General features: G+C 50.3%; 1 protein-coding gene across 2 annotated transcripts in view; it reads right to left on the bottom strand.

Moving 5' to 3' along the window:
- The window catches only part of SLC6A17 (solute carrier family 6 member 17), a 49,160-nt gene extending 45,506 nt beyond the window's left edge, over positions 1 to 3,654 (bottom strand). For both annotated transcript variants that reach the window (XM_036076419.2, XM_036076420.2), the window contains exon 1: positions 3,389 to 3,654. The gene's annotated coding sequence lies outside the window, so the exon portion shown is untranslated. The remainder of the gene's footprint in view (positions 1 to 3,388) is intronic.
- Between the last annotated feature and the right edge of the window lie 15,636 nt (positions 3,655 to 19,290).

Below are 19,290 nucleotides of genomic sequence, written 5' to 3' on the forward strand. Positions count from 1 at the left end.
TACTGTGAAGACATATCACATAAGTGGTTCAGAACATAAAGTTTGGGTTCTGTCAGACCTGAGTTCAAATTCTCAGATTGCCACTCACTACCTGTGTGACCTTGGGCAAATTATTTCACCTTTCTGAACCTCAAGTCCCACATCTGTAAACTGCAGAGAGCAATATCCATTTCCTGGGATTGTAGCGAAGATTAAATGAGATGGTGTATGAATAAAGCACTTAGCACAACACAGAAGCCTCAGTAAAAACCTGGATATTATCACTGTGTGCCAAGCATGGCGTGAGCTGCTGGAATCCAGAACTCTGTCACCCCTCCTAAAAGCACGCCAAGAAGGCTTTTCCCCACAAGTCACTGGCCCGCCCGTCTAGGGCAGCACACCAATACAGACCCACCTGCGGTCTGTGCTTCTGCCCTCTGGAAGTCTGAGACACGAGGTGGGGGAGGATGATGTAAAAGGACTTTGTGGGGGCTGACTGACAGTCTTTTCCCAGCCTGGTGCTCCAGATGTTTGGCTGTGAGAACTTCTTGCAGCCCAGCCTAGGAGCGAGCAATAACTCAGATCTGCTTCCAGGAAGGAAGCTCAAATCCATCTTTCCTTTAAACTCTTCTGCTGCTTATCTTAGCAGCCTTAAAGGGACTGATGATGAATTGTCCCGCTGCAGCTAACTTAGACAGGAAAGGAGTACGAGGGGAGGGAAGGTGCACAGGCAGAAGGAGCCTGCTTCTCAAGAATCCCCTCCTCTCTGAAATTTGCTCCCAGATCCAGTGGGGAGGGCATCCATCCAGGGTGCGTGTACCACACACACACACACACACATACATTGCCTGTAGTAGATGGAGTCCCCTGGGCCAGCATGGCCTCTCTTGCTGCACTGGGGATCCCCTTATTGCCTTTACTTTTGAGGAGCACACATCTTAGCTCAGCACCAAGTCTAGACACGTTACAGAGAGAGCGAGGGGCCAGGATCCCTCTGGGAAGGCAGGAGACACACTCTCCTCTCCAGGATGGTTGTCATGCAGCTTCCAACTCCATGGTGGACAGGAAAGGTTGGGGGGAGGATGGCAAGATCTGATCAAAGGGCAGGGACCCCTGAAGTCCACCCAAAAAATGCCGCAACTTGAGAGAAGGCCACAGTCATGCACGATCCGAAAGAGTCAAGGTCTGTGCGGGAGTCTCGCACCGGAGCTGTTGCAGACAGCCGAGGGCACCCATCAGACCCAGCACTGCTCTTCTCGCCACCCGCACCTCACCCCCCATAACCCTGTTCTTACTCAGGGTGTCCTGGCGAGACCTGAAGTTTGGGAAGAAGTCAGTTTAAAGCTGAATTATGGGTCCTTCTCAACCACACGTGAAGCCCTGACACTTTCATTTGTCTCCACATCCCCTCTCAAACCAAGGCACAAGGGCAGGGAGAAAAAGAACCACCACTGGTTACGGGCCATAAAGAAAGGGGTGGGGAATCAACATTTTTATAAGCATCCGCCAGGTGTCCAGCACTGGGCTCCAAATAAACCTGAGGAAAAGGCACCATAAGCATCCCTATCTTATAACTGAGGAAACCAAGGCTCCAGAGGTAAAGTGACTTGCCCAAGGTCACCCCATGCTGGCACGTGGCAGAGCATGGGGCCCATTTCTGACCACAACCACAGAGCCTCCCCCAGAGCCTCTGCTCCAATCCCCCCACCCCAGCCTGGCTCTGCCTGGGGGGCCAGCGCTCTGGGACTCCTGCCCAGGAGCCAGGCAGCCTGAGTTCTGCTTAGCTCACCCTGAGGACTTGCCCACCTCTGTGACCCCGAAACACTGGGAGCTCTGGTGTTTCTGGTTACAAGTCCTGGTATAGAACTCCATTCAACTCATAAACAGCTGACACACAACTCTGTGTGTGACTCAGGCCAAACGAACTCACTCCAGTCAGCGCTGGTGGGCACGATTTGCCTCCTGCACTGAGTCACTCAGGCCAAGCTGCAAGGATTTGCTGAAACTCACCACCTACTTAGCTGCAGCTGCTTCGTTAGAGAAAAAGCCAGCACAGGAGCCAAAACCTCTGATGGTCCCAATGGATGGGCCACAGCCAAGGACAATCAGGTGTGACCTCAAAGCCCTTCCTGCTTGGGTGACAGGTCCACCTCACTGGACCGTGGGATAATGTAAGCACAGCATGAAATACAAGAATCCTTCACTGTTAACCTCAACACCCTCTGACCTGGTTCTGCAGACATCAATGAGAACGTCCAGCGCAGCCTAACAGGCTCCAACTAAAGTTTTGGTTGGAATATTTTTGGAGCCATTACAGGATTTTCTCAGCTCCTGGAAGTTCCTCTTAACAAGGACAGTGCCCTCGCAAGCATCTTCCTTCTCTATGCCACTGTCCTGTCTCCCCAACCCAACCCTCCTGCCTCATTCTCACAACTTAATTGCCCCCAAGGAAGCTCTGTTTAGAAATTTCCTAATTCCTAAATGTTTTTCAAAGAAGGAAAGAGGAATGGGATTTAAAAAAAAAAAAAAATTTTTTTTTTTTAAACTCCACTTGACAGCAACCGGGTCCTATAAGGTGAGTGGCCTCGGGATTTCCTAACACTTAGAGCCCTGACAGGGCTGTTGGGCTTTTAAAAGATAACACTAGGCTTCCTTTCTCAGCGGCCGCGCCCCTGGGGGAGCGGGCCTCCCCAGACTACTGTGAGCATAGCTTGGGAGCACGGCGCGCACAGGTATAAATGTGTCAGAGGCCTCTCCCGAGACGGTCCTCCAGACCTGCACCCGGCGCACGTCCCCCATCTCCGCCATTCGGTTGCCAGACGCGCTTCCCTCGAGGGAAGATGGGCTCCCCGCTAGCTCCGAATTGAGCGAGATCCAGCCCTAGACTGGGAATTAAATATTCATCTCGGGCGTGAGCGCTCTGCTTCTCCTGCCAATGTTACTGTCAAGGTCAAGGGCCTGAAGCCGAGCGGCTGGGGCTGGGGTCTCCAGCCGCGCAGAAGCCTCCCCGCGGGAACTGCGCCCTGGGCGCGCAGCTCCGGGCGGCCACACCGGCGGGGCCTCCAGCCTGGTCCTCCGCGGGGCGCTTGCCTCTGCAGCTCTGCCCGATTAGCTCCGGAGTTCTTGGGCCCTCCTGAGCCCGGGAAGCAAGAACCCGTTGGCCAACCCGCGAGCGCGGAGCTGGGCACCCCCGGTGCGCCGGAGGAGCGCGGGCCCCGGGGCTCTGTCGCCAGGCAACAGCGGCTGGAGCGGCGGGAGGAGCCCGGGGCCCGCGCAGGGCCGGGCGGGTACCTGGCAGCGCCGCCTCGCACCTCCGTCCTTAGGCCTTCCTGGCTGGGGCGGGGCCGGAACAGCTAAACTTGCGGTGGCTGGCCCCGTAAAGCCAGGCGGGGCGCGGCCGGCGACTCACCTGTCCAGCGGCACACCGGCCGAGTGAGTAGCTGCGGTCCCCGACGGGTGGCGGGCGCACCGCCCCTCCCGCGGGCAGCCCGAGTCTGGCGGCGGCGGGCACCGGCCGGGGCTGGGAGGGGACCTGGAGACGCACGTCCGCGCACGCGACTCTGCTCGCTCCTCGCTCCCTCGGTCGCCGCCGGTCCCGGCCCAGATCCCGCCCGCGGCGCGCTCGAGCCTCTGGGGAGCAGCGCGGGGACCCAGGTCCCGCGGCGGAGACAGCCGAGGGCCGCCCTCCCTGCGCCTTGGCCGCGCCGGCTCTGCGGAGCGGAACGGAGCTGGGCGGAGCGCAGCGCGCACTGTTCCCTCGCTTTCCGAAAGGCCACCCTGGCGGCGGGGCGCCGTGACGCAGGCTTGACTCACGCGCGGGTCCGCGTCAGTGCGAGGCTCTGGGGCCGCAAGCGAGGCTTTGATGGCCGACGACGCAGGAGGAGGGGGTGGGCAGAGGGTAGGGAGAGGGGCTAACCCGGGAGCGGCCTCTTGAGGCGCCGGCCCAGGGGACCCAGAGCCTAGGACAGCATCACCAGGGCTTCTGTCCTCAGAGAGGAATGGGCCCCGATGGCCAATGACCTCCGGAGTCCTGGGCCATATTTCTTCACCTTTTCAGGAGCAGCTCTTTGGCCGTCCTTCATGAACTCAGGTCCAGCCGAAGTGCTTACTCCCCAGTCCTAGCCACTTCCCCTCCCTGTCTTCGCTCATTTTCCCCCTACTTGCAATTCCTTTTCCACTCCACCGTCCTTCCGTCCTACCACCTGCAAGACCATTCCCTGTGCAGTTCAACTTCAGGACAGCTGTGGAGCTCCTCTTGTATGCCACGGGCAGCAGGGGTTGAGAAGATCAGAGAACAGCCGCTGGAACCTCTCGGACAGACAGAGGGGGGTTACCTAGATAGACAGAATACCAGGCCGAAGGGTTGGGGAACCCTACAAGATGGGGAAAGTAGGGGATGATGAAGGGAGAGGAAAATTCTGACTGGGCTCTGAGGAAGGCCTTGAGGAAGCAAGTTGGGGATCCTAGCCTCAAAGGGTGGGCGGGACTTCAACAGACAGAAAGGGACAAGGTTGGCCCTTGTGGAGGGGAGAGTATGACAAGGACAAAGATATCAGAGAGTGGAGAAGGTGTGCAGGGGAGGTGACTGCCTGAGCTGGAGGGGTGGGGCAATAGGGGTAAAGTTAGGGAGGTGGGAGCCATCCTCCCTAGCCTTGGAGGGCTGGCTGCATGTGGAGTCTGGGATGAATTGTCTCTGCTGTAGGGGACCTTGGCATTAGAGACAGTGTTTGGGGAGGTGGAGGCTGATTCTCAGTTGTCCTACTGACAGGCAATACTCTGAAGGCTCTGAGATTTTACCCTTGGAGTCTAAAGGGTGAACTTGCCACGGTTTCATGGATGCTGGCCGAAGACATGAGACTCTGGGGCCAGAGACAAAGGACTTCATTACCCGTGGTGCAGCAGGAGGCAGGAGCTTCACTTTCAAATCAGTTTCCCTTGATCTCCAGATCCCGTGGGAAGGGCTGGGTCCCGGTGATCCTGCACATGCTGAGGAATTCTAAGTTTAGAAACCCCAATCCTTTATAATGGGCTGCAAGCAAATCTGCCAACTTTTGCCCTGGAGGGAGACATTATTATCGTAGCAAACAAGCCCATCCTCCACTGAGGGAGACTGTATCTTCCAAAGCTGTTCACTATGCAAATATCCTCAAAAAGATAGTCTGGAGCGAAAAGCCACCAGTGCCTCAGCCCACAAGACTTGCAGAAATGTGAGACTCCCATGGACATTTATCTCCCAATGGACATCTATCTTTTCACTCAACAGCTACTGTGTTAGCTAGTGTTTACCTGGTGCTGTTCTAGGCCCTGAGGATACAGCAGAGAACAGGACAGATAATGATGCCTATCCTCATGGAGCTTACATTCAAGTGGACCCAACCAATAACACGGAGTGGGGTGAAGGGGCATGGCAGGAAGTAGCAAGTGATCCAGGAGGAGTGCCAGAGGTGAACAAACAGAATGTGACACCGGACCTGGTGGGGGATGGAGAAGAAGGATGGGGTCAGAGATAGGTGGTTTTAGGGCAGGGGAACTCACTGTCGGGTGGTGTGCTGATGGGGAAGGATAGGACTTTGGACCTTACAGACCTGTTTTCTTTCATCCTGACTACCACTTACTAGAGACCTAGAGCAAGTGATATCACATCTCTGAGCCTCAGTTTCCACATCTGTGAAATGAATAATACATGCCCCATAAGGTTGTTATGATGATCAGATGAGATGATTTTTTTAAATATCTGGTATTACATCTGATATGTGTGCTTAAAAAAATGACTGTTATTAGTGGTATTATTAGATGATTTATTATTATTAACTAGGATAGGGAATCTCAAAAGAGGAACAGATTTGAGGAGCAGTAGGGAAGAAGGTAATGAGATCATGGATTTGGGACATACTGAAAATAAAATGTCCATGCGATATCAAAAGGATAACCCGAAGATGTCCATTGCTTCTCTGCCTGTATATCACATCAACCCAGTAAAGCCCCAACCTTGAATGAACTCAGTACTTGGTTTCTCTATGCCAAGTTCTCTAGAGAAAAACATACTATGGAGCACACAGGTGTCCCTCTGCTTTTCATGGTTACCAACCCCAAGTGGGCTCTCATATGGCACAACAACCTTCCTATGATTCTCTGGTCAACTTACTTCTCCATTCTGTTGGAGGCCACTGCAGCCTTCTCCACTCTCCTAAATACCCACCCTGCTGTCCCCCAACCCCACCGCAAAAGTCCCTGCCTTACTTCAGCCAGAAGCCCCCTTGGATTTCCACTGACGAAAGCAGACCTGCACCTCCATTTGCACCTGCCCTCTCCTCTTCCTTCCTGATACAGCAGGGGAGAGTCTCTCCTGCTCCCTGAGACTAGCCTCCACCTGCCCACTGGGTCCCCTGGCCCCACCCTTCTTGAGAGCCTCAATCACTGTGGGTTATTCCTTCTCTCCTGTCTTGTCAACCTTTGCCTTTCTACTGGATCCTTCTTAGCAGCTATCTTCCTTTCACAAAGTCACTAAAGCTCCCATCCCTACCTTCTCCTTTTCTTCCACATAACCTGCTTCCATTCCCTCACTCCCCACTCACTCCTCAACTCACCTCTGCCCATCATGCTGCCAAGACGGCTTTCCCTCACTAAGGTCACAGGGGACTTCTATGTCACTAAATCCATGGAACAGTCTCCAAGTCCTCATCTCCCTGACCTCTCTGTGATTCTTGTCTTGGCTGTCCTCTCCTTCCTTCTAGCACTCTCTTCCTAGGGTTCCACATTCCCTGGCTTTCCTCCTACCCTTCTGGCCACCCCCCAGTTTCCCTTGCTGACCTTTAAATGCTGGACTTCCCAGAGCCCTAGCCTTTTCACCCTTTGTACCCCTCTCCTAGACCATCTCCCAGACCACTGACTCTCACCTTTACATCTCCATTCCAGACATCCTCTGAGCTCCATATACTCAACTTCTTACTCCATCTTTCCACTTGACTCCCTTGGAATCACCTCCAACACAGATGTGCAAGAAATACATTCAACATTCAAAGTTCTACCCTGTAAATATTCCATAATTCACTTCTTGCTCCTCCTCTGGTCCTCCCTGGCTCCATGAATAGCTGAGCCAATCAGAAACCCAGTAATCATCCTTGAGACCGCCTCCGTGAAATCTGCCACTAAATCCTGGAGATTTCATCTTCTAAGTACCTCTAGAATTTGGCCACTTCTCTTTCATTCTGCTGCCATCCAGTCCAGACCAGAATAATGGCTCACCTGGACCCTCACCATCACCTCCTGATTCTAATTCCAGTCTTGCTCCCTTTCTCCACACAGCAATGGCACAATCTTTTAGAAGTCCAGATATGATCACACTCTTCTCAAGCTTGCAGAGTTTGGCCCACATCTTTAACACATCCTTCCAGACCCTCCCTCAGCCCTAGCCTCGCTTCACACCCTCCCCCACGGCCTTCCCTACAGCCCACTGCCTGCTCCGACCTTCTCTTGGCTCTCCTACATGCCCATTCTTTCCTGACTTGGCCTTCAGCCATGTCCCCTCTCTGTCAGAGAGCCTCTCAGTCCCCTTCTCCTCTTCCCTCACTCCCTGCTCCCCCACCCAGTTCACCTCAAACCCTAACTCTTCACACCTCTCCTGACCATGGAGAAGAATTCGATCAATCTCCCAGGTAGACATTTCTTCTCCTTTGTAGCCCTTTTCATGATTGTAATTGGATGCCTAGTGGTGTGACTGTCTGATGACTGATGGTCTCCCTGGCTGATGGGTAAACTCCTTGAGGGCAGAGACCATGTCCATCTTTACCACAGGGTGGACTCTCCGTAGGGATTTGCTGAAAGAATAGATAAAGTGTGGTTAGAAATATGGGTGTAAAGTCCAGGAGAGAGGGCTGGAGACATAGATTTGGATGTCATGAGCGGAAAGAGGGTGCTGAAGTGGAGGGAAAGACAGCCCTCCAGAGGAAGTACATAGAAGACAATCGAGAGGACAGAACTTGGGGGGCTGTGCCTGCTTCTGTGGGGCAGGAGGAGCAAGAAGGATCAGGAAAGAAGAGAGAGGAGAGTCAAGGGTGAGAGGAAACGCTATCACAGAAGAAAGCATTTCCAGAAGGAAAAGGCCATCCACAGTATCAATATTTGCAGTGAAATGAAAGAAGATGAAGCCCAGAAGGTATCCCTAATTGAAGGTCCCAATAGGGAGAGGGGAGAGAAGGCTTCCACCAAAAAGTCTTCCTGAACCCTCCAGCTCTCAGTGGCCATCTCCCCTCTGAAAATCTAGAAAGTTGATTCTTCCTTGCCAGGCCTATAGAAAGGTTTTTAAAGTATATAGTATAATATTACGAGGTAAGACTATTAGTATCCCCAGCTTACTCATAGAAGAACTCAGGCTTGGTGTCCAAGTCATACAGTGAAGTCCATCCCAGGTCCAAAGTCCTTCCTCTCAACCTTGACATTTAGGGCTTTATAATGTAGGTCCCCCTTCACATGTCTATGCCTTGCCTCTCAAATTACAGTGTGGCTGCATATAGGGCTGGGACCTCTTCCTCTTCATCTCTCCATGCCTTACGCTCCACCCTCCCCAATACAGGACTTACACATAATAGGTGCTCAGTCAAAGTTTACAGGCTGAGCAGCCCTGTCAAGTATGGAGGGTCCAACACAATGACCTGATCCGTTCTTCTAAATTCTGGTCCTGCTTGGAAGAGGAGACACATTTACTGGTTAAGCTCCCTTCCCCAGCTCTTCCTGTTCTACCCAAGCCTGTCTTCCTGAAAAGAAAGACCCTGAAGTCATGCTCCTAATTTTTATTTCTCTCTACATGAATCCAAGGAACGCTACACCCAGAATCATTAAGTAGTAAGATACAGGAGGAAGTGTTGGCTGTGGTTTTTTCCAGGACACAGGGAAAGAGCCCAAATGGCAATTCACTTAAATTGTTTGTGTTTCTGAGCATCTGAAACACACAGATGCTGAGCTATGATCTCCCCTTTGTTCTGAGTGGGAATGATTATGTTTTTCTAGTGTGGACATTTTTTAAAAGGGCCCCAACATTCTTTGACTGTGTTCTCTTCAAGAAGTGTTGCTTGTATCTCCTCCTTTTGAATCTGGGATCTGTGATGCCCAAACAAGGGAGGGAAGTTGTGTATATTTCTGGACCCAGGCCGTAAGAAAATGGTAGCTTCCATTCTCTCTCTCAGGATCCTTGCTCTTAGAACCTGACTGCCATTCTGTGGAGCCCACAGAGAGGCCCACGTGAAGAAGAGGCCCCCGGCCCCCAGTGCGGGCTGGACTCCTGACCTTGCCAGCCAAGCAAATGAGTCATCTTGGAAGCAGCTCCTCCAGCCCACTCAATCCCCCCAAGCTGACGGTGCATGGAGCAGAGACAACTGCCTGGCTGAGTCCTTCCCAAATGCCTGACCCACAGAAACCATGAGATAGAGAAAGGCGATTATTGTTTTAAGCCGCTGTGTTTTAGGGTGCTTTGTTACACAGCAATAACCAGAACAGCCATGTAATTGTTGAATAAGCATGGAAGCAGCAAGAAGGTCAGTGACCACGTGCTACTTTCACACCTTGGAAGCCTCCCTCACCAATGACTTAGAAGCAGAAAATGGGCCTTTTTCCATAGCCATCCCAGGAACCCCATCCTCCCAGATTCATTGAATTAGATCAGCAAAGGGGAAGAGCAAGCCTTACCCAAGTAGTGTTTAAAATGTAAAACATAGCTGATGCTAAAGTCCCCACCCACCCCGGCACAGTATGTGTCTTTAGAATAAATGCTAGTCCCTATTGTAGTTCCTTGAGGATGGTTATCCCATTACGGCTTCTGAGGATAAATCCAATCCCTGTGGGTATGTGGAATTTCACCTGAATGAAGAGAGAAATGCCGTATTAACTCCCTGGAGGAAATGGAAATTGGAACCTAGAACAGGAGCTCCGATCTTCTGCCGGGCTACCCCCACTCATGGCACCTCTGCTTCCTTACTTCCTTTTCCTTGCCTGTGGCTGCCATCCCTAATCAATTGTACTTTGCTTTTCCAATGAGACCCTATGGGCTTCATCAGCTCACCAATCAGCTGGAGTCGGCTGAAGAAGCGACACACATCCGCCATCTTGAGTTAGAAAATGAGCAAGAAAGGGAGTCTCAGCTCTCAGCGGCAGGGATGCGGAAGCAGTGTGGGGCAGTACCACGTGAGTGTGTCGGAAACTCGGCCCCTGCGGACTGGTGCCAGAGCTCACAGTTTCAACTCCCCCTCCCCCCCTCCCCGTCACTAGCGTGGGAGCTCTCGGGACCCAGTGTTCCCACCTGCGAAATAGGGATAAGAATAGCGCTCTGCTGGGCGCCTGGGTGGCTCCGTCAGTTAAGTGTCTGCCTTCAGCTCAGATCGTGATCCCAGGGTCCTGGGATAGAGCCCCGCATCGGGCACCCTGCCCCGCGGGGAGTCTGCTTCTCCCTCTGCCTCTACCCCACCCCCCTGCTCGTGCTCTCCTCTCTCACCCTCTCTCTCTCAAATAAGTGAATAAAATCTTAATCAATCAATCAATAAAAGAATAGCGCCCTCCGCACAGGATGTTGAGCATTAAAAGGAACACGTTTATACCAGCAGCTGGCACAGAGTGAGGACTCCACGGGTCCACCGCTGCTGGGATCATGATGACAATGTCGACAATGGTGACGGTGACAATGACACAGTAAAGAGCTGGGCCACAGCTTGGAAAGAGGTGCTTCTGGCCAGAGCCCTCTGTCCTGGGGTCCCGTGTAGATGGAACAGAACTGAGCCCAGGGAGGAAGCTCTGCTAGCAATCCCAGCTGTCCGCAAGGTCACCTGTCCCAACTTGAGCCGAGTGTAAAGGAGGGAGCAGTGGGACCCTGAGCGGGGCAGGGACTTCCCTGGCAGAGTCAGCACACAGCAGGCAGCTGCCCCCTCACCTGGCCCATCAAGTGCAATTTGCAGGGGGCGGCGCGAGCAGGCGGGCAACAGCCCTTCCTATTGCTCCCAGCCCACCTGCTCCTGTCTCCGTGCTGTGGGTCTCTTTGCAAATCCATCTAAATGATATTTGGGCAAAGCTCCTCTCTATCCGGCACTGTGCTAAGCTCAGTCAGCTCACGGCTGAATTCCCAGGCAGGGTTTACACCATCAGCCAAAGACATCATGGAAGGTGTTGAAAAGCTAAACAACTTTCCTCTGTATTGGCCAGGGCCTAACAAAAGCCCCAAATCAACCCCAGCGGTGAGAGGACAATGATAGACTTCATCCACGTATAAGGGAAAGCAAACTTTCCTGAAGGACTTTGTTAGCACCTGGGGGTTTATGTTCAGCTCAGCTTTTGCCCTGAGCATCAGGTCTCCTGGAAGAAGGAATAGGATTCTCTCATGTGCAAGTAGCACATATGTACATTATATGTAATAATTTAAGTAAGAATCTTTGTAGACACAGCACAGATGACTTCATTACCTTTTACATATTTGTTTCCTGTTTCTCCAAATCCACCATTCTTGGTTCCATCAAGGGTTTATGTGAAAAGGTTTTGTATATTTCAAGCTATAAATAGGAAGCAACAATGGGAAATGGCTGCTAAAGCAGCTAACTTAAGCTTGAGCTACATGAATAGAATTATCATTTTCCGATGATGGCATGGATGTCACAAGTCCATCTAGCTTCCTCGCTGGAGCTTGAGGACCACTGTAGAGAAATAGTGAGCAAGCAGGGACGAGCTTGTGAAGGGTCCCACCATGTCCCCAACCCCACAGACCTAGGTCTGGATCCAGCTGGGCCTTTTAGAAGCTGTGGCTTAGGGAACAAGTGAGAGACAAAGCCAGAAGATGAGTTGGATTCTGTAATGTGTTAGGCTGGAAACCTCTACTTAGGTTGAAAGGTAAAAGGGAGCCATTGAAAGTTTTAGAGCATGGCAGTGACATTATGGGTATGACTTCCTAGCTAGACTTAAATGGGAGGTGGCAACCCAGAGCCCCTCAGAATTATCCCTGCCCCCTGAGAGGACACTCCCATTTCTATTCCCAGATCCTACCTCCCAGCAACTTCTAGAGAGTCTCTTCATTCCTGACCGGGAATCCACTCCTCAGTCTCTAAAGTGGAAGCCTCACTTCAGGTTCTGAGAGAATCCCAGTGGTGAGCAGGTTGGGGGAGGTGGGGCAGAATTGGGGAGGAATGTGAGGAAAGAGAGAGGCAGGGAGAGATCAGAGGCCCCAGAAAACCAGGGAGGGGCCTCCCAATTCTTTCCTGCACCCCACACCTCACCTTCCTCCACTGGGACTCAAGCAAGCCACTGAACCACTTGGGCCCTCATCTCTTCTTTCGATGTGAGACAGTCAAGCACAGGATGGAGGAGAGGAATGAGCAGCCCTCCGCAGGAACAGGAAGCACCCCACAAATGCAGGCCAGGCCCCAACCCCAAGGCAACTCCAATCATCTGCTTATTGGAACTGCAACATTACCCTGGAGAATCTGACTCCACAAAGTCCTTATCAAGCAGGATGGGGTGCCCTGACTAAACACAGTCCTGCGTGAACATCCAGAGTACAGATCAAAACAGACCTTTGGGATGAGTGATTCTAAAGTCTTTCCTCCGTACACAAGGACTCGCCTTGCTCTCTTTTTCTGAGGCAGTGTGATGTACATAGTCGGATAAATCCAGGTTCTGAACCAATCTTGCCAAGGGATCTTTGATGATCACTTAATATCTTTGACCTTCATATTCTTTATCTGGAAAATGGAAATAATATTCAGTTCTCTTATCTCACAAGGTCCTTGTGAAGATTAAAGAGATAAATCAAGGCAGTATTATCGCTGTGGCTATTAGCAATAGCTCACAAAACACTACTGTAAGCATCTTACACTTACTAACTCATTGAATCATTAAAAAGCCACTTACCTTGAGTTTTAAAATATAATGTGCCTTATCCCCTTAAAGGCTGAAAGTTTTAAAATAATTTGCAACAGAAAAACTTAAACAGTATAATTCAGTAATATGATTAGATGCAAAATTAACATGTAAAATATCTGTAACATTCAGATATACAACGATCAGTAAGAAGATAATAGAAATGCTTCCATTACAATAGCAAAAACAACAACAACAACAAAAAGAAAAATACTTAGAAATAAACTTAAAAAATGTATAGAAAATCCGCATGAAGAAAACTCCCAAATGCCACTGAGAGATCCAAAAAAACAAACGAACAAACAAAAAAAGACGTTTGGACAGAAGAAAACAGGTTTGGACAGAAAGGGAAGACAAAACATAATAAACATGTTAATTCTCTCTAAATTAATCTAAATTAGCATTAAAATGACCTCAATGAAAATAACAAAGGATTTTTTTTTCTTTTTAGCTAGATGAGCTAATTCAAAGGTTCACATGTAAAAAAAACAGCAGGAATAGCCAGGGGAATTATGAAAAAGGATTTGTGTGATGTAGGGCATTAACCCATTAGGTGAGAAAGCATGTTATAAAGCTACAAGTTTAAATTCGTGTGGTCCTCGTATGAGAAATACATGAGACAGAACACAGAGTCCATAAATATACTCTGACTTAGTCATTTAGATTATGATAAAGATTATATTTTTTTCAAGTGACTAGGGGAAAGATGGATTTTCTTAAATATTGTATTTATTTGAGAGAAAGCACACATGCAAGTGTAGGGAGGGGCAGAGGGAGAGAGAATCTCAAGTAAACTCTCCACTGAGCATGGAGCCTGACATGGGGCTCAATCTCACAACCCTGAGATCATGACTCTGAGATCATGACCTGAGCCGAAACCAAGGGTCAGACCCTTAACCAACTGAGCCACTCAGGTGCCCTGGGGAAGATAGATTTTTAATAAATGGTATTGATTTGGCCACCAGAAAAGAAGTAAATTTGAATGCCTTCCTTACTCCTTACACCAAATTATACATGTACCAGGATTAATAAATGTAAAATTAAAAAAAAAAGAGCTATAGGAACGCATCCAATGCAGTACTTAGAGGGATATTTATAGCCTTAAATAGATGTATTAGGAAAGAAGAGAGATTGAAAATCAATAAGCCAAGCAACCATCTCAAGAACTTAGGAAAATAGACTCAAAGGGAACAGAAGGAAGAAAATGATAAAGACAATGTAGAAATTAATGAAATAGGAAAGTAAACATACAGTAGAGAGGATCATCAAAGTCAGAAATTTGTCCTTTGAAAAGTCTATTTTTTTTAACAAAACCATACAAATACTAAAAGAAAACATGGAGAACTTATTCTGATGTTGGGTGGGGAAGACCTTCCTAAGTATGATATAATCACTGGTTCCCTTTTACCTCCTCTGCTTTATTGTTCCCCAAATCACTTATCATCATCTGGCATTTGGTTCACTTTTCTGTTCATTTGCTTGTTGTCTGCTCCCCAACTAGACCAACACTGTATCCCCTGCACTTAGAACAGTCCTGCCCTATAGTAGGTGTTTAGAAATATCTATCAAATGACTGTTTAAAAGAGGGGAGAGGTATTTCTTTAATATATAAAGAGTTCCTAAAATCAGTAAGAAAAAGAGAGAAGGATATAAATAGAAAGTTTGTGGAAAATAAAATGCAAGTGGCTCTTACATTCACAAAAAGATGTTCCATTTCATTCATAATAAGAGAAATGGCAAATTGAAAAACAATGAGACATGGACAAATAAAATTTTTTAAAAAGGTTGGTAATAAACACGTTGCTAATTGGAGATGATTTAAATTGTACAATCTCTGAGGAGGATAATGAGACCATATTATCAAAATTACAAAGGCACATACCCATTGCCAATTAAACCCCATCTACCAAAATTATGAAGGCACATACTCGTTCTGAACATGTGTTTGTCTAAAGGCATTTGTTTAAAAATACTCCTTGCAGCAGTGTTTGTAAAAAAAAAAAAAAGGAAACAATTTAAATGTCTATCAACAAGGAAATGTTTAAATAATTTACGGTACCTCCACACATTGAAATTCTTTGCAGCCATTAAAATGAACAAATCTGCTCTATATGTTCTGATTTGGAAATGTCTCCAAAATGCATTGTTAAATGAAAAAAGATGCAGAATAGTGTGGAGAGGGTGGGACCACTTGTGTATGCTGCACGTCCTTGGAGAGGCATAAAACATTTCTGGAATGATACATAAGAAACTGATAATAGTGCTTGCCTCTAGGGTGAGGAACTGCATGGCTGCGAGCAAGCAAGGAAGAAAGATTTACTTTTCATCACGTACCTTTTGAATTTTAGACCTTATGTCTGTACCATGTATATTTGGTCTACCCATATCTGTTTCTATATGCATATGAGACCTCTAGGAAGGGGATGCCTGAAAGTGGCCACGGTCACTTCCTCTATGGAGGGGGCTTGGAGGTTGGAGGACCTTGGAAGGGAAACTTGGTACTGGACTTAGTTCGTTTTAATTTTTCTTTGACCATGTGCCTGTATTACCTGTTCATTAAAATAGCAAAAATGCATTTCTCCTTTCTCCTCTAGACCGTCCCTTTCCGCCGCTCTCTCCTGGACCCCCACCGCCCCTCCTGTCCCCTGCGCTCAGGCACACGCAGCTGCTCTCTGCAGCAGGGCACAGTGGGAAGAGCACGGACTGTGGGATCAGATCCAGGTTCTCATTCTGACTCGCAGCTCCTCGTCCTCACCTGTAAGAGGGGGATAACAGTCGTATGTATATTATAGGGCGTGCGAGGATGAAATGAGACAACATATGTCCAGTGAGTGAGCAATAAGCAGTAGTTACTGTTAGCATGAACTTTGCTTTTCTGGGACATGGCTCTAACGCCCATGGAGGGCTGGGTGGTGGAACCTTTGAAGTCGTGTGCTTGGAAGTGTACTTCCTCCCTTTTATCAGCTACCTCCAAACTCTGAAGGAAGAAAGAAATGGTAAAGGCTTTGAGGAGTCACAGTATCTTCTAATATTTACTGAGGAGCGAGGATACTCTCTTGTTTGTAAGGGGAGGTAGGGGACGGTGAAGGAGGATACCCCAAATTGCCCACATGCCCGCATCCTGGGGCCCCAAGCTCCCAGCCTGAGACGAAGCACTGTCCTTTGGACATGGGAAGGGGGTGGGGGAGTCTGATATAGTAGGAGCAACATCCTCTAGGAGTGGAGTGAGGAGGGGAATGTGCCAGGAGACATAGGAAAGGAGGGGGCTGTTTGCCCCACAGGCATGGGGAGGGAGAATCGGGTGCAAAAGCTGCCTCACCCCAGGGCCAGCACGCAGCTTTCAGTACCAGAGTCAAATATAGGCCCATTTCCATAAAAGCACCAACCTGCTTCTATAAATACCTCAGCCAGTTTTCCGGGGTTCTCATGTGACTTTGATGCCTACCGACTGCGGGGATCCGTCACCATGGTTACCAGGCCATGTGACCAGCCACTCTTCATTCATGGCAGGTTGCCGCATCCTGGACTGGGGGTGGGGTGGCGAAGGGGGGCTGGAGGGAGGACCGAGGAGAGGGAGAATGGGGATGAACAATGAATAAAGATAAAGTGTCTGGTCTTGGGGGAGACTTGCAGAGCTCTAGCCTTCCTGCAAGGATGCTCTGACAGAATTATTGATCTCTCCAGGCTGGCTGTCAGGGAAGAAACATTATTACTCGAGAAGCAATAGACATCCTTGCCTGAGTCCGAGAAGCGAAGGTTCAGAGCTGGAAGTCACCTTAACAATCCTCTAGGCCTCTACCCTTGTTGTCAGATGAAGAAAACCAGGCTCAGAAAGGTGGAGTGACTTGTCCAAGGTCACACAGGGAGTCAGTTGCTAATCCGGAGCAAGAGTAGGGTGTGGGTCAGTAACAGGCTCCTTGCCACCTAACTGGGGCTCAGCTCTGGGCCAGGGGCTGCGGTGGGCCACAGAGATAGAAGTGTGACTCTGGTGAATGGGACTTCGGGTACCTTTGCTCCCACCTGGCTGGGATAGGTCTTCCAAGGGAGGTGCAAACAGAGCTCATTTAGTCTGTGCCAAGGCTTGGCCCCACCCCCCTGGCTGATAAACGCACAGAGAGCGGCCAATAAATCAGGAAAAGTCCTGTAGCGTCGAGCAAAGCCAGATGTCATCCGCAGTAATCTATGGAAATCTTTTTTTGATGGGCATGTCCCAGATCTGCCCCCTCCAGCTGAATCCCTCAGACATCACCATACCCTGCACCCTTCCTTGCTCGGTGCCGGGGACGAGATGAAGAGTTAAGAAAAGAACGCTCCTTGCCCCCGCAGAGCTACCATGCTTAGGGACATATGGACAAGCAAACAGAAGAGAATCGTGTTAACAAACAGCTGTGCTCGGGGACGTTCTCAGGTCTGGAAGCAGGACTGGCCGCAGAAGTTAGGAAAGGCTTCCAAGAGGAGGTGGGGAGGAGGACGTAGCCTGGCAGGTGGATGGGAGGAGCATTCTCAGGGGATGCTGGGAGATGGGACGGGACCTGAGTGCACAGGGTGGGGGACAGCGCTCTGCCTGAGGTGGGCCGAGGAGGAAACACTGGCCAGGTGTTGGGGTAGGACGCTGGCAACCACAGAGCCGATTCACATGATTCAGTCCCATGGGCTTCCCAGGCAGCAGTAGAGGGCCCAGGAGGAAACAGATTCAGAGAAGACAAATACTGAAATATTCCTGAAGAAGACAGAGAGTGAACGCAGACCTCAGCTGTGGGTTCTGTCACCACGTGGTCTTGGGACGGATGTCCAGGGGGCCCCACGGAGGTTCAAATCCACCGTGTGGGAGGCTGGTAGCAGCTGAGTGGCCTGGGGCTGGCTTGCTCTCCCTATTCTTCACCTATGCTCTCCATGGAGCTGAGGACAGAGCGCCCACCTGTCCCGCCCCCCTCACAGACTGAGAGCCTGAGTGCGGGCTGACCGTAGCAGCCCATCCCCAGCCTCCAAGGCTAAGAGCAGGTACTCTGATGAGGAGGCCAGGCCGCCCCGGGTACAGGCCACACCTCCTCTGGGCTTCACACTGGGCCAAGCACTTACTCTGGGTGTGTTTACTTCACCAGGACCTCCAGCTGCTGGAGTCCAGAGACCAGGCCGGGCCCTCAACCCCTCCCCTGGCTGGCAGCAGGGGCCTTGAATGCAAGCACACGCTCATTCGGTGCTGGGTGGTATTGAGCCCGCAGTGCAGACAGACCTGAATCGGATTCTGGGCCCCGTCGCACAGTTGTGCACCTTTGGGGGGCTTAGTCAGACTCTTGGGCCTCAGTAGCATATCCGTGAAAGGGGATAATGACCCCGACTTTGAAGACCAGTTGGGAAAACTAGAGATAAGGAGTACACAGTGCCTGGCACGCAGCAAGTGATTGTAGAAGGCAGTCGTCTCTGTATGGTGGGCACATGGGTGGGGGCACTTCCTCATGGGTCCCCGCTTCGCACTCTCTCGCCCCAGGATTCTCCTGGGACTTCCCCCTAGCTAGCACCTTCCTGGGCACCAACCCTTCTACCTAGAAGGTCCTCTCATTTGGCTCCACTCATCAGAAGCCTCTCTGTCCTTCAAAACCCCATTTCAAGGGCACGCCTCCCTGCTGGCTTGCCCGGTCGCTTCCAGCAGACAGGGTGTCCCCTGGGTGGATTTTGCCAGCACCATCACTGGTCACAGTCCCATAGTGCTGTCCCTCAGCACACAGCACACCCTGCCTTCAGCAGCAGGAACAAGAACTATCATCGTGGAACACTGTTTACCACACTAAGGACCTACCGTAATGAGACAGAGAGGGTAAGTGACTTGGCCATGGCCACACAGCTAATAGGTAGCAGAGATGGAAGTTAAACTCAAGCCTGTCTGGTTCCACAGCTTCTGCTTGGAACTTACTCTTACTTGACCATCTTCATGCTCTCTCACTATAATATAAGCCAGCGCAGTGTGGCAGAAAACAAAACAAAACAAAACACAGCTCCTGGGGTCAACTGGAAATGGGCATAAAGCAAACCTTTGTCACCGACAAGTTGGGTGACCGTGTGTAAGTCCTTAACCTCTGCATCTGTTTCCTCACCTAGCGTTGTGAGGGGTTTAGCTAGATGATATGACGTGCAGCGGGGGGCCCATCCCGTAACAGCGAGTGTCACCCCTCCCGCGCCCTGCTCTCCCCAGGAGCACGGGCTGGGACTTGAGAGCATACCAGCACCAGCCCCGTTCTAAGGGCTGCTGTGTATCTTTTCATTTTCTTCCTGACACCACCACCACAAAGAAGATACTCTTAGCATCTCCATTTTACAAAACCAGAGCTTCCAGAGGGTGAGAAACTTGCCCAGTGTGACATAACCAAGCCGCAGAGCTGGGATTTGACCCGGACCCATCGGACCTCAAAGCCCGGGCTCTGAACC

Source organism: Halichoerus grypus, chromosome 5 (genome assembly GCF_964656455.1).
Source record: "Halichoerus grypus chromosome 5, mHalGry1.hap1.1, whole genome shotgun sequence".
Taxonomy (NCBI): Eukaryota; Metazoa; Chordata; class Mammalia; order Carnivora; family Phocidae; genus Halichoerus; species Halichoerus grypus.